The 16,396-nt window shown below is 41.3% G+C and overlaps 1 protein-coding gene across 4 annotated transcripts in view; it reads left to right on the top strand.

The window, feature by feature from the left end:
* Positions 1-16,396, top strand: part of TBC1D5 (TBC1 domain family member 5) — a 723,038-nt gene that overhangs the window by 81,614 nt on the left and 625,028 nt on the right. For 3 of the 4 annotated variants that reach the window (XM_040352961.1, XM_040352957.1, XM_040352958.1), the window contains exon 3: positions 13,521-13,599. The exons of the other annotated variant lie outside the window; for it this stretch is intronic. The gene's annotated coding sequence lies outside the window, so the exon portion shown is untranslated. The remainder of the gene's footprint in view (positions 1-13,520; positions 13,600-16,396) is intronic. 4 annotated transcript variants of the gene reach the window in all.

The following is a 16,396-nucleotide window of genomic DNA, read 5'->3' as shown; positions in this document are numbered from 1 at the left end:
CTTTCCCCGAGAAGTTACAGCAAAGATTTTGAGGGAAGGGGTGGAGGAGCTGGGGCAGCAGTGAGTGTAATTAGACACTCTTGGGAGACGAAAGGTCTATGATTGGCAAAGAGGGATAGAGTGTATGGGGGAATTTACTCTTCTTCGAGTAGTCAAATTTCTAGCAAGTTCAAAGGCACTTTGCAAGTGAATAAAAAATAATTTATGGTAATAGGGTCGTTGACTTTAAGTGGGGATATCTGAATGATGCCTGCAGTTACAGGCATCATTCAGATATCTTATTTTAAAACGGGAAATTCCCTGCACTGTAAGACCAATCATAGCGGCTCATTCTTACAGGCAGCGGAAGGGGACATCCCCCTCCCGCCGCCCTACAGTGCTTCTCCTGGCTCGCCCGTATGATCGGCAAGAGGGGGAAGGAATCAGTCTATGCCGGAGGTTGACTGTAGAGATTCTGGCAGGCCAGATGGCCCCCAGACATAGCTATGATCTTTTGGAGGCCGGCACAATGTTATGACGTCACACCCGGCCTCTACATTTGAAATAATGCCGCCGCCTCGCCTGGGAAGCCAGGATCTTTTTCTTTTTTTTCAGGCTCCCCAGCCTAGAGGCGAGATTTGGGGACTTGGAGACCCCAGGAAAAGTAAAGGAAATGCAACATGAAGAGCTAAAGAGTGCCGACACTAACCAGTCTGAAACAGATGGGCTTATAGGAGAGTAGGAGAAACTTAAAATTCCTAATGGAAAGATCTAATATTTGACAATCTTGAGATATTCTAAGTATACAGGACTTTTAGTGCAGACTTCTGTAAGATTTTGTATTAATAATGAATAAAACTTACATTAAATTACCAGAATTGCAGGAATCAAAGTGTTTTATTTTTAGACAAAATGTCTATACAGGTTGGTTCATTTTGTAATTTCCATACAGCATGTGTAAAATAACCTGCATAACGACCATTTTAGGAACTTTAAATTGGCCATCATACTCCATAATTAAAGTCAAGTTACAAGTGCAATAAATAGTTCATGCTGTGAATATTTATAGTTTCCAATCTTTATGCACTCCACATTTTCTACAGCATCCTGACTTAAAGTAAAAATGAAGCCATTTTATTTTTTTAGACTAGGGAAGGATTAGAACCCTTAGAAGTAACCCTTCTAGGTAGAGTCACCCTATTTGTCCTGGTGACCCTTGCCCAGAGATGAAACAGGGTTAAAAAAAAAATTGAGGAAAAAAATGAAGTGTGGATTATGTTATTATACAATAAGTAATATATCTATGGCATGGTATTCAAACTATATAATATGAAGACCTTAATGAAAGATTTCTGAGACTTTATGCAAAGTCTTAACGTTTCTCAGTTTAAGACAAGCAAATCCTGGAATACAGTTCAATTAACACTGTACTTCTCTCTGCATTTCTGCCACTAGGAGGCACTGTAGGGGAAAGGTTCCAGTTTAGTTTGTATGTGGGCTCCATCTTGTACCTCCTACTGTTGGGTGATTGTTGGGATACAGTAGTAGATGATCGTTTCTGACCTTTCAGGCCTCAATTGACAGGTAAGAGGGTAAATTTGTCTGACAAATTCGTTCAGCTTTTCTAACCTTTAAATGGTTCCTATTAATGTTCTCCACTATCACAGCATAATGTTTACCTATAGTCTGGTCAGTAATTATTATAATTTTTTTTCTTTTCCGCCTCTCCGTAAGAGTTTGGAAACCTTTCCACAGTGCAGTTCCTGCAATTTGCAAATATTGAGAGAATAAATATTATTTTCCAAATGCTTCAAGGATGAAAAAACACATCCTTGCATGCCAGAGGTGCCCTTAAGAAATAAAAAAATACTTTTCTGGAATAAAATGATGAGGTTTAGAATGAAAGTGCAAGCAGCTTTTTTCTCATTCAAGAAACACTCTGCTGCTCCTGGATCTTCACAAAGTGTTTCTTCACCAGCTGCATCTTCAAGTAAGGAAGTGTTACAAACCACAGCCAAAATACATAAAACCTTCCTTTATAGATAAAATGACACCTGAAAATCAAGAGAGCATTTATTATTTGATTTACTGATTAAGCTGTACTTGTATTTCAAACCCAATGCCGCGTTCACACGATCATTTTTCGGCATGAAAAAAACGTTGTTTTAAAAAAAAAAAAACATTTAAAATGATCGTGTGTGGGCTTCACATAATTTTTCGGGTTCTGAAAAACGACAAAAAAAGTTTTTCGAACATGCTGCATTTTTTAACGACGTTTTAAACAATGACGTTTTTTGGGTTTTAAAAAACGATCGTGTGTGGGCTAAAACGATGTGAAAAACCTGCGCATGCTCAGAAACAAGTTATGAGACAGGAGCGATCGTTCTGGTAAAACTACCGTTCATAATGGAGTAAGCACATTCATCACGCTGTAACAGACAGAAAAGCGCTAATCGTCTTTAACTAACACGGAATCAGCTAAAGCAGCCCCGAGGGTGGCGTCCTCCGCATGGAACTTCCCCTTTATAGTGGCGTTGTATGTGTTGTACGTCACCGTGCTTTTTTTAAAACGATGGTGTGTGGGCAACGCCGTTTTAATGATGAAGTTGGAGAAACGTCCTTTTTTTTTCATGCTGAAAAATGATCGTGTGTACGCAGCATAATACTTTTATACACGCTGCATTTCACCTTCTCAGTGTAAGAAAATTACTTTCAAAGTGTACAACTACTCCACGCTGATTTTTTAATTTAAATTTTTTTTTTGTTATGTTACAATTCTCTAAGAGAATTTTCCACTTTGTAGAGATTTCTCACTCTACAAAGTTTGTTAATTCAACATATTTTTTTTAGCATGTGTGGCATCATGCCTTACTGTGTATAGTTTTTTTTTTTAAGCAAATCTTTTTTCGTCCATCTATGCAACTTTTCTTACATGGATCTTTGCTCACAATAGCAGTAGCAATGTCAGCCTGACAAGCCTGTTCCCCCAGTTGGGTGTTGGACTGCTTATCAAGAGCTGTTACGGGCAGAATCTCCAGGTAAGAAACTTTGCAATTCATTCAAGATGCCCCTCTTCCTCATATCAGGTGCTCTTTAAGGGGCAGTTCACACCAGATGTACTTTTTGTGCGCTTTTTTTCTGCACTAAATGCATGCACAGTGTTTTCCATGTATTCCAATAGCTGCAAGTTTTTTTTCCATGTATTCCAATGGCTACAAGTGCAGAAACTGACCGGAAACTGACTGCATGGTGTGAACTATTGCCATTTGTATACATGGAAAAATTTGCGTTTTGTGCATAAAAAAAAGCGGAGGAAACTGAACGGAACTGCGTCTGGTGTGAACTAGCTCTAAAGGAAGTGTGAATTGTTTTTGTACACTGCCTCTGCTTTTCTTTATTATGGCCAAGTTTGAAAAAAAAAATAGTAAAATATTTTTTTGTACGTTAAATTTACAATGTATGGTATTCTCTTACCCAGCCACCAGAATGCTAAACTCCTTTCAGTGTTTTAAAAGGCTCTTCAGTGCGAAAACATTTGTATTCAGAAATCACTAGCACATGAATCTAATCTAATCTCAATAAATCTATTCACACTGAATGATCTGAAGAGTGACTTAAAATGTTACTAAACATTGAAATGTAATTATTTTAGTAAATATAAACGGCTAAATGCCTCTTCATCATCAGCAGTCTTATGACTTCTATCAGTGTCTGGTTAAAGCTTGTAGGAGGAGTTTTCATTCTACTCTCACTGTCCTATGAAACTGTAGGACCCCTGGCCCTCTGTCTGGTAAGTGCTGATTGGTCCTGTGCTGATCACATGCACCCTCCAAAGAAAAAAAAAATTCTAGCAATACACACCAAACTGAGCATGTGCAGAGTGATGCCAAAGGCTTATCAAGAGATGGTTAGGGGACAGTGGAAGAGGGGGAGGATCAGAGAAGACAGGATCAAGCAGCCTTTTTACACAATGTAGAGGATTAACCTCTTGGGTTCCACAGTGAGTATAACAAGCATGCTTTACTACATATACAGATTGATTTTACTTTTGTGGGTTTAGTAATACTTTGTCAGCCATAGATGGTTCAAATCTTGGCTGTTTCAGCAGGGAGTGGCTTAGATTCAAATAATGTATGGGGGGCAGACTGAATATACCCAAGTGGAACCACAACCAGCGTGTCGGATATTTAGAATGCAGTAGCCACTAGCAACAATCGTAGTATTCTACCGTCCCCCTGCTTTGAAAGTACAATCGCTCAATGGGAGGAATTACCCCATCAACGCAGTGTTGATGGGGGGTGAGGGATCCCTCCCCTGGAGCTATGGAGCTATTGAGTTCTCCTGGCAGGGATGGCTCCCCAGCCCCCCCTTTCACCGGGAGATCACAATGGCTCCATGGGAGGGATTCCCCCATTGTGTTGTGTTGATGGGGGAATCAAGTGATTTCCTTTCTTGCAGTCCATGCTTGCTGGAAAGAAAACTTTATTATTTATGGGTGAAGAAATAATTCCAGGCCGCTGAACCTCCAAAAATCCTTTTTTTGAAGCTTAATATGACAAGTGGTTGATAGATGGAGCAGGGGACAAAGAGGTAGACGCGTTTTGCGCAAATATTAGTGCTTAGTCAATGACTAAGCGCCGATATTTGCGCGAAACACGTCTACCTCTTTGTCCCCTGCTCCAGCTATCAAACACTTGTCAATGAAGCTTCAATTAAAGGATTTTTGGAAGTGCAGCCGTCCGGAATTATTTCTTCACATTACACAGCATGCGAGCTGGGCTATCACCTGTCTAGTGTGTGTGTGGGGATTCACCAGAGACTCACTCACCTGGAGCCGCTTTTCTTGTTTTATTATTTATGGCCTACCCTATCCCCCTTCCTTCAGAAGGCTGTATTTCACTCCCTAAGAGAGCCTGAAGGCAAACGGCTCCTGCTGTCCTCTAGGTTTAAAAAAAGAAAAATAGTAATGCTCAGTGACATCAGTGTCATGGGTGTGAATTTGTAAAACAAGGATTGTATATGCATAGAAAAAAACAAATACATATATATATATTTTTTCCAATTTCAACAATTTTTTTTTTTCAGTTTTAAAATGGTAAAATAAATGTCATGGTGCCTGTATAGTTATCCTTGATAAATAATGATTTCACAGTTTTTTAAAAAGTATTTTTGATACCATTATGCTCAGGATTTTCCTTTTTTCTGCATGGGAAAAAAAAAGAAGCAAACTGCATTTGTCTGTTTTCATGTTAATTTGAAGAGCTGTGTCTATCATACGCTGAGAACAATCTCATTAATAATAGTGTTGTCTATACTCCAAAATGAGGGATCCCCACTGAGTTTACCTACAGCTTTTCCTCTCACGTCAAGATATTACTTTCACTTAATCAGTAATTTATAAGAAGGTGCCAGTATTTGTTATGCTATGTTATAGTAACTGCTCTGTTTAACCCAAAACCCTACTAAACGAGTTCATGTTTGTAATCCTTAAATACACCATGGGATCATGTTAGGTTTTTGTTAGAATATAATTTAAATATGTTAAGTAAATACTCTCTCTTTGTTTGCTTGTGCAAACAGTGCATGCTTGTGTTACATACTTTTTTATTATCGTTGTTTATTAATGATTAAGTATTAATTAGGCCTGCTAATCAAACCTAGATAAAGGCAGAAATATATTAGGGCTGGCTTCACACCTCTGCTTTTTGGTATCGTGCTTTATCGCACGCAATATAACGCATGACTCCCTGTATATTGCAGTATCATTCATTTAGAAGGGCACTGCACAAGAACAGTAGGTGTCTAGTATCACTGGAGGCTGCGGGAAGTTGGGGGTACGCCATTCTCTCCTAGGTGGTAAAGACAGAAGTGTGGGCTACAACCCAAAACCAGTCTGTATATGTATAAAGCATGCTTGTAATACTCACTGTGAAACCTAAGGATTTAATTCTCTGCCCCCCTCCTCCCCTTCTTCCACAGTCCCCAATCTATCTGCTTATAGTACAGAGCCTTGGGGGGACTCTGAAAATGCTCTGTGTAGTACTAGAGAGTTTTTTTTTTCTTGAGAGGGTGCATGTGATTGACACAGGGTTAGTCAGACTTGTCCAGACAGAGGGTCGGGGGTCATGCAGCCTCATAGGACAATCTGAGTAGAATTAAAATTTACCCCTACAAGCTTTAACCAGACACTGATATAAGTCAAAAGTCTGCTATATACTGTTCATGAGAAAATGTATTTATCAATTTATATCTACGAAAATAATTGCATTATCATGTTCTGTGTACTGTGGGAGACCAGATATAGTGAATGCAGGGTGCTGGGTTTACTAACACTTTGAGGCCCCCCCCCCCCCCCCCCCCCCCCCCCCTCCAAAAAAAATATATATTTGCAATTGTTAGAAAGGGAGGCGCAATAATATTGAAAGCAGAAAAAGAGGACAAAGGTCCACTTTAAGGCTGCTTTCACATTGGGCAGCAGAGGTGCGGTGACAGTATAGCCGCACTATTTTTAGCGCCGCTATACCGTCGTATTTACTGCGGTATTCGGGCGCTAGCGATGAGGTTTTAACCCCCGAAAAAGGGTTAATACCGCCTGCAATGCGCCTCTGCAGAGGCGCATTGCGGGCGGTATTACCACGGTTTCCCATTGATTTCAATGGTAAGGCGCGGTATAGGAGCGGTAAACACCCCGCTCCTATACCGCTCCAAAGATGCGGCTAGCAGGACTTTTGGAGCGGTCCTGCTTCCGCACCGCTTCAGTGTGAAAGCCTTTGGGCTTTCACATTGAAGCCTGCAGGGCAAGATTTATTCATGCGGTATAGCAACGCTATTTTTAGCGCTGTACCGCGTGAAAGGGGCCTAAGTCATTTACTCCAGGTGCTGGAGCTAAATATCGGCAGGCCCTGTGTAAATATTCACCAGAACACCACAGATCTTCAGATAACTCCAAATGGTTCTTTTACTGAAGAAAGATCACATGGTGTGCTAGCGAATGTTTACACAGTGTCATACATGCTCCAGTATCCAGCTGGTAGTCGCTGCAGCACCCGATACTTGTGAGAGCTCATTCCAGGAATGTGTGGTGCAGCTGTGCATTGGAGCCTATCAGCTTTTAAAGTCAGCTTGTTCAGAGTGTTACTAAACCCAGTAATATGAAAATAGGTAATCTGCCTGCCCACAGCTTATAAATCTTTTTACATTAAAATACTGCCACTATATACCTCTTTGGCTGATCTGTATACCACGTCACATGATAACCTGCAGAGTTTTTTCAGAGCTGTGTGTTCGGGTAGGAGGAGATTTCCACTATAGCCTGTATACACGCCCACATGTGTTGTGTCAATACCATGTGACCTGGCTAGCTCTGAGAACAATGAAATGTTCTCTCCAGCATAAAAGACACAACTGAGCATGTGCAAGTCTGCTACCCTGCCTGTGTGTTAGCTGGCCCTCCCCAGATAGACAGTGCAGGAGGGAAGGATCTGTGCATACAGGATAAAATGGCCCTTTTACACAATGCAGAGGATTAACCCCTTAAGTTCCACAGTGAGTATAACAAGCACACTATTCTGCTAATACAGACTGATTTTACTGATAACCCCCAAAGTTTGTATCTCATATTTAAAAACCGTAGACTAAATGTGTTGTGTAATAAATGTTGCATGTTAACAGTATAATGAGGCTGATAAAAGGGTTAAGCATCTGATAAATGACAAAAAATGACAAAAAAAATGGCATCACACAATTTGCATTGATTTTTCTTCTTTTTTTTTTTTTGCAGTCATGCTGTATATCCTGTTATGGATAACAAGGTTTGAGTGCCAAACACACTGCTTTAGTTAACAAAGAATTTAACACAAATGCTTCCTTTGGCAGGAAGACTCAAGGGCTGCCAACTATGAAATTTCAGTAGCCTTAGGCTGCTGTTAAGTTCAATTCCTGCTTGTAAGATCAGGTGGCACAACCGATTATGCCATTTCCCGAGACTAGAATGTTACAAGTTTTATTAGAAGAAAATTAAACTTTCTATAAGAAAAGTGTGACAGGTCTACGCTAGACATTTGGTTAAAGTTTATACCCTGCAGGCATAATAACAGTTCGTTTAATGTACTCCTTTAAGTACTCTGCCTAGTTACTCTACGTTGTTCCTTTGAAGATGCTCACTGTGGATGTCATTTAAAGCAATTTCCTTGTTTTGAAGATATATTTTATTTTTAAAGGTAAACTCCACGTTCATTGATGTATAGACTTAATAAAGGTGCCATATGTGGTATATTACTATTAAAATTTCCTCTCTATTGCAATATAGGTCAGCTATAATTTTCTGATCTTCAGTACTTGGTTTGGGCCCCTTTTGCAGCAATTACTGCCTCAATGTGGCGTGGCATGGAAGCTATCAGTATGTGGCACTCCTGAGGTGTTATGGAAGACCAGGATACTTCAATAGCGGCCTTCAGCTTTTCTGCATTGTTTGGTCTCCTGTCTCTCTTCTTTCTCTTGGCAATGCCCCATAGATTCTCTATGGGGTTCAGGTCAGGCAAGTTTGCTGGCCAATCAAGCACAGTAATCCCATGGTCATTGAACCAGGTTTTGGTGCTTTGGCAGTGTGGGGGAGGTGCCAAGTCCTGCTGGAAAATTAAGTCAGCATCCCCATAGAGGTTGTCTGTGAAAGGAAGCATGAAGTGCTCCAAAATCTCCTGGTAGATGGCTGTGTTGACCCTGGACTTAATGAAGCACGGTGGACCAACACCAGCAGATGACACGGCTCCCCAAATCAACACAGACTGTGGAAACTTCACACTGGACTTCAAGCATCTTGCAGTGTGTGCCTCTCCATTCTTCCTCCATACTCTGGGTCCTTGGTTTCCAAATGTGATGCAAAATTTGCTCTCATGAGAAAAGAGGACTTTGGACCACTGAGCCCAGCTAAGACGCTTCTGACGTTGTTTGTTGTTCAGGAGTGGCTTTACAAGAGGAATATGACATTTGAAGCCCATGTCAGGATTCGTCTGTGTGTGGTGGCTCTTTATGCACTGACTCCAGCCTCAGTCCACTCCTTGTGAAAGTCCCCAACACTTTTGAATGGCCTTTTCCTGACAATCCTCTCCAGGCTGCGGTCATCGCTGCTGCTTGTGCACCTTTTTCTTCCACATTTTTCCCTTTTTTTAAATGCTCTTTGATACAGCACTTTGGGAACATCCAACTTCTTTTTCAATTACCTTTTGAGGCTTTCCCTCCTTATGTAGGTGTCAATGATGGTTTTCTGCACAACTGTCAGGTAAGCAGTCTTTCCCATGATTGTGATTCCTACCATTTAAAGGCCAAGGAACCCTCTGCAGGTGTTATGGCTTAATTCGCTGATTAGAGTGGGACAATTTGAGCCTAGAATATTGCACCTTTTTCACAATATTCAAATTTTCCGAGATTGTGGATTTGGGGTTTTCTTGAGCTGTAAGCCATAATCGTCACAATTATGACAAATCACGGCTTGAACTATCTTGCTTTGCATGTAATGAGTCTATCTAATATATTAGTTTCACCTTTTAAGTTGAATTAGTGAAATAAATTAACTTTTACAGAGTATTCTCATTTTTGGAGTTTCACCTGTATATAGAATTCAAAGTGTACGTTATGCCTTTTTTTTTATTTGGAAAGAGTGGGGAAGGATTAGAAACCCTGTCTAGTTTTACTGCTATCCATGGCTTACCCTAACTAAGGGATTGCTGTGAGAGGAACATAGACAAAAATAAAAACCTCCAAACTTCAGCAGTGCTTTAAGTTTTAAATTGTTGCATAAAGAAGTAGTGATCTGTACATCCAAATGGGACCTAAGTTCAAAGCAAAACTTTACATGTAGCAATTCATAAGTAATTCATCAGCTGTTTTAAACGTTCGCGTTTACCACATCTAGTGCTTACACTCCCTATAGGAATTGCACTCACCAGATTCCAGATCAATCAGAGCCTCTGTGTATGTATGTGAGGTGGATGGGATCCCTTCCAAACGAACATCCTTCTGACCCTCAGAAAGCGATCAGCCAAAGGCCCATTTCACACGTGCGGACCGTATGTCCGCTTTTTCATCCATCCGTTTGCGGATAAAAAAAAGGGACATACATTGGTCCCTATGTGATTGCGGGTGTCAGCGGATGAACACCCGTAATCGTCCGCCTCCGCAAACATTCGATTTTGCAGACGGAAGAAGATCCTATTTTTTCTTCCGTCATCGGATCGGATGAACACAGAAATACGGTCCGTGTTCATCCGCTCCCCCCATAGGGGAGAGCGGAGAAAAGACACGGCGGTCCCTGCACAGTGTGCGGAGACCGCCCTGTCATCTGCCGGTTCAGCGGGGATATACGGAGCGATCCCCGCTGAGCTTACGGACATACGAAAGCGGATCATTACTGATCCGCCCCGTGTGAAAGGGGCCAAAAGGAAAACACACACTTGCGTCGTCTGATTCACCAGGATTCAATCAGCTGAGAGTTTTTCAAAATATTCTGGCAAAAAAAAGGGAAAAGGAAGCCTCATAGTGTAAAACTTTAAAACTTTTATTTCTCTAAACGACCCCCTTCCCTTATTGCATTGAACTTACAAACAAATGTTTGAAAAAAGCATCCAATAAAATAGTATATTAGCATGGTACATTCAGTTCTGTTAGTCTCACCACCAGAGCCGATGACCAATGTAGCAAGCCGTGTACCTTAACCACTTAACCCCTGGACCCTATTGCTGGTCAAAGACAAGAGCACTTTTTGCGATTCGGCACCGCGTCGCTTTAACTGACAATTGCGCGGTCGTGCGACGTGGCTCCCAAACAAAATTGGTGTTTTTTTCCCCACAAATAGAGCTTTATTTTGGTGGTATTTGATCACCTCTGCGTTTTTTAGTTTTTGCGCTATAAACAAAAATAGCTCCCGGTCCCTGCTCTGTAACGAGCGATTGCAGGTGCCCGGTGGTGATCGCGACCACCAGGCACGCACGCGGGTGTCAGGAGCGAGCTGGGGGGCACGCGCGCCACTAGTGACCACTTCCCCTGCCGACGTAGAGCTACGGGCTCTCGCGCAGGAGAGCCGATCTGCCGCTGTAGAACTGCGGCGGCTGGTCGGCAACCAGTTAATAAAATGGATGTGCTTTTTTTCACACAAATAGAGCTTTCTTTTGGCTGTATTTGATCACCTCTGCATTTTTTATTTTTTGCGCTATAAACAAAAAAACACTGACAATTTTGAAAAAAAAATAAAAAATATTTTTTACTTTTATGCTATATGATAAACCCAATAAAAACAAAAAACAAATGTATTCATCAGTGTAGGCCAATATGCATTCTGCTACATGTTTTTTGTAAAAAAAATCCCAATAAACGTATATTGTTTGGTTTATGCAAAAGTTATAGCGTCTACAAACTATGGGATATATTTATAGAATTTTAATATTTTTTTTATTGTTTTTACTAGTAATGGTGGAAATTAGCGATTTTTTACCAGGATTGCGGCGGACGAATCTGACACAAACTGACGCTTTTTTGGGACCAGTAACACCAATACAGTGATCAGTGCTGAAAAAAAATGCACTGTCAGTAAAATCCATTTTTGTGAATTCTTACTTAGGCCTCTTGCACACTACAGCTTGAAAAAGCTTATGGGTACAGTTTTTTTTTTTTTTTTTTTTACTGAGCTAAAATACAGCACATTAATTGTAATGTGCCTATGCACACAGGCACGAAAACAAGCGCCATGCGTTCTTCAGTAAAATAAATAAATAGAAAAATCGTAATTTTTGGTCATTAATTTCTGCCTAATGCACGGAAATGTTCTTTAACATTTTGTGAATGCGAAAATAAGTTTGTGTGCGAAATTGCGTGAACGCATATGTGCGAAAATACTCGCAAATACATACAAAAAGATTGAAATGAAAAAATAGATGCTCAAACAGATATCGTGTGCAAAAGGCCTTACAGTGTGTTTATTTTCCATAATTTTTTTATTTATTTTTTTGCAATTGTAATGTGCTGCTAGAAAATCAGACTGCACCAGCAGATTCGATTCCTCAGCACACCTTTCTCCCTTCTTGCACATTATAGCCCTCTACTCTTCTTACAGCATCCAATTACTGTTAGACCCCTTTCACACTGGAGCGCTTTACAGGCGTTTTTGTGCTAAAATTCACGCCTGTAAACCAGGGCTTGACAATATTGCTTGGAATCTAGGAGCCAGCTAAAAAAGTTAGGAGCCAGAAACGCGCCCCGTCCCACCGACTTCATGCGCAGGACCGAACGCATATGTGACTAGCGCCCGCAAATGACAGCAGTGTTTAGACTACACATGTGAGGTATCGCCACGATTGGTAGAGTGAGAGCAATAATTCTAGCTCTAGACCTCTTCTGTAACTCAAAACATGCAACCTGTAGAATTTTCTAAACGTCGCCTATGGAGATTTTAAAGGGTAAAATTTGCCGCCATTCCACAAGCGGACGCAATTTTGAAGCCTGACATGTTGGGTATCAATTTACTCGGCGTAACATTATCTTTCACAATATAAAAAAAATTGGGCTAACTTTACTGGTGTCTTATTTTTTAATTAAAAAGTACCGTATTTATCGGCATATAACACGCACCCTAACTTTAAGAGGGAAGTTTCAGAAAAAAAACTTCCACATACCCCTGCGTATAACACGCAGGCACAGTTTACCCTCTATTTTCAGAGTAAAAAAGTGAGTGTTATACGCCAATAAATACAGTATATTTTTTTTCCCAAAAAAGTGCGCTTGTAAGACCACTGCGCAAATACGGTGTGACAAAGTATTGCAACGACTGTCATTTTATTCTCTAGGGTGTTAGAATAAAAAATATATATAATGTTTCGGGGTTCTAATTAAAAGGAAGGAGATGGCAGTGAAAACAGACAGGGGAAGCACCATTAGAATTGCTGGTTGTCTTGTCATACCAATGGCCACCACAAGATGGCGCCAGATCACAGAAAGAAAGCATAGGCCTGCAGAAGGCCGCAAAGCCGCGGCCTCAATTACTGGCCGGCCGGCATGGCCCGACACGATCGCCTGGCGAGGGCGCACCGAGACACAGGATGCCCTAGGCGCCAGGTCGCAAATTCTAGTCACAATGGCGACCTGGCTTCTGGGGTTCGTCGAACCCTGCTGTAAACTGCCTTTTCTGCAGCCCCAGTGTAAAAACTCCTGGGGAGTTAAAATCGCCCCGCTAGCAGCGCCAAAGCGCTGCGCTTTACCGCTAACACCCGCACAGCCCCAGTGTGAAAGGGGTCTTAGTCCCGGACTAGGATCTCTTCTCAACAGCCTATCTAACATGTTATGTAGCAGCCAGGGGAAGAAGGAAGGGGAAATCTATAGAATGTCACTTGAGTGACAGCTCTGAATTTGCTGGGGCTGCTGACACTGCATCCAAGCTGGTGGCTCCCAGCAACAGTCTCGGGACTTTTTTGGATATCTACAAAAGGGGGGATTTTACAGGTAATTACCATGCAACATACTTGTCTTACATTTCGACTTATGACTTCTTCACTTAGGTCCTGGTGACGTCACACCTTCTGATGAGATTCTGGTTAAGCTGAAGATCTAAAACCTTGTGCGAGTTGGGGGTGTAAGGTGGATAACTCTTTTTTTTTTTTTTCGTTTTTCATTGTGTTTTTAAGATCAGTGGGGGTTTTACATTACAAAGTAGCGGTACTTTGCTTTTTGATGCATCGCCTGCTTTAAGCTTGTATAGATTTACTAAAGCGGTGTTACGGGCATACATTTTTTATTTTTTTTGCAAGCTAAAATTAATCAGATTAAATAGTCCCTAAAACATATTAATAGCTCCCCAGTCATTCCAGAAATCATTGTTAACACTTGCCTTATATCCTCCAGCTCATGTTGTGGCCGTATCCATCATATGTGTGGGCATGTGAAGCCCAGTTCCTTTTTCCTCCTGGTTTTCAGGGAGGGGGGCATGCTGGGTGATTTTTAGGCACAGTAATGCCCAGAGACTCCTGGGAAATGAGTGTCATCATTTCCCAGGAGACAATGGGGTCTTAGGACAGGAAGTTAAACCACCATGAACCAGGAACTAGGCAGATTATGAATTCTGCCTAGTAACAGCTAGATAGAAGTGAGTAAAAAAATAAATAATTTTTTTTTTTTTTTTTTTTTTTTACAATTAAAGGCAAGCTGTTAATAGAAAGTAAGGGCCAGATTCTCAAAAGAGATATGACGGCGTATCTCTGTGATCTGCCCGTCCTAACTATGCGGCTGATTCATAGAATCAGTTACGCATAGATAGTCCTAAGATCTGACAGGTGTAATTGACTTACACCGTCGGATCTTAGGATGCAATTCTAGGCCGGCCGCTAGGTGGCGAGGCCATTGCGGTCGGCGTAGAATATGCAAATGAATAGTTACGCCGATTCACGAACGTCCGCGCTGACCGTCGATCTAAACTTACGTTGTTTCCGGCGAGATACGCGTCGTAAAGTTAGGGCTGCCTCCTAGGTGTTCTAAGCAATGTTAAGTATGGCCGTCGTTCCCGCGTCGAAATTTAAAAAATCACGTCGTTTGCGTAAGTCGTCCGTGAATGGCGCTGGACGCCATTTACGTTAACGTAGAAACAAATGACGTCCGTGCGACGTCATTTAGCGCAATGCACGTCGGGTAATTTTCCCAACGGAGCATGCGCAGTACGTTCGGCGCGGGAACGCGCCTAATTTAAATGGTGCCCGCCCCATTTGAATTAGGCAGGCTTGCGCCAAGCGCATTTACGCTAACCCGCCGCAAGTTTACAGGTAAAAGCTTTGTGAATCAGGCACTTACGCTGTAAACCTGCGGCGGTGTAACGTAAATGGGATACGTTACGCCGCCGCGGAGTAACGTAAATGTCTCTGAATCTGGCCCTAAATTTTTAGGGTGGATCTCTGCTTTAATAAGTCTGCAAAAGATAACATGAAGGAATAAATTGCCAATTTTTCATCTGTGATTTTCTAGGGTCAGCTTACCTTGCACTTTCCCCCTGTGACATAGTTCTAGATTTCATAGGTTCTTGTGTTCATATTTGTTTGGAAATACCACCTATTTGTCTTTCTGGTAACCTGATGTTTGCTGCTGCCTTATTGTGAATAGAAGGAAAAGGTATACTGTTTTTACTTCCACAGTAATTGGGATTTTACCTAACAGTTTTGCGAATCCATGTAACAGTCTTCAGTTGACATTTGTAGAACTAATTTAAATGGACTGAAAAGAAAAGCATGTTCACAAGTAGAAGGTGCTTAAGTAATTTTTCTTTCATCCTTTCAGTGTATGTGTGTACTGCCATTAATATTATATGCTCTATGCTATTGTTGGAGTAATGTAAAACTCCAGGTTTACACACTGAACAATGTCATTTTGTGTGGGATGCATAAACATTTCAGAGTGGGTAGCAAAGCCTATCATTTCACTGGTTGTTAGGCTTTACTATGAAATGAAAAGCCTAGCAGTTGCTTAGTTTAAAGTATATATGTGGCCAGGCCAGTCTAAATTCTCATAATTAAGTGCATTTAAAAAGCAGTAAATAAATGTTAAGGGCTCATTTACACTTGCGATTGGGGGTATGATAAAATCCTGCAGTTGAGCTGCGCTTTCTTACCGCCCCTCAACTGCTCCGCCTTTTGCTAGAGAGCCAGTGGCTGGGAGTGTACACATGCCTTGGCCCCAATGCTTTGCAACCACTGCAGGAATTACATGCCTTGTCTTCAAGTTAATAGTGCTGCGCTGCAATGGCCTGCAACTGTGCACATTTCTCCCTGTTGCAGCATGGTTGTCTGGAATTTAGGGGGTTAAAGCAGGCGATTAGGACGTCACCTTCTCGCTGCTTGTCTAATACTCACTGAAGAACGTTCTGAATGTGGATTGCACTGCAAAGAGCAAATCAGGTGTAAATAAGGCCTAAAATTAGCTCTTACTGACCTCTGTGGCTGCTAGCACTCTGTGCATTAGGAAAGTACTCGCAGCGCTTCACTTTTTATACATTTTATGTTACGGGAACTTACAGCCCTATTCCAAAATGGATTACGTTCATTATTTTCCTCACAATTCTACCAACAACACCCATTAATGACAACATGAAAGAAGTTTGTTTGAAATCTTTGCAAATTTATTAAAAATAATCTCATGTACTTAAGAATTCACAGCCTTTACTCAATACTGTGTTGAAGCTTATTTGCCACCAATTACAGCCTCAAGTCGTTTTGTGTATGATGCTACAAGCTTGCCACACCTATTTTTGGGCAGCGTTTCCCATTCTTCTTTTCAGGACCTCTTGAGCTTCATCAGGTTGGATGGGGTGTGTCGGTGCACAGCCATTTTTAGATCTCTCCAGAGATGTTCAATCGGTTCAAGTCTGGGTTTTGGCTGGGAGTCCCAAGGATAT

This window comes from Rana temporaria, chromosome 5 (assembly GCF_905171775.1).
Source record: "Rana temporaria chromosome 5, aRanTem1.1, whole genome shotgun sequence".
Taxonomy (NCBI): Eukaryota; Metazoa; Chordata; class Amphibia; order Anura; family Ranidae; genus Rana; species Rana temporaria.
Note: the sequence above shows the minus strand (reverse complement) of the source record. Positions and strands in the feature narration are given on the sequence as shown.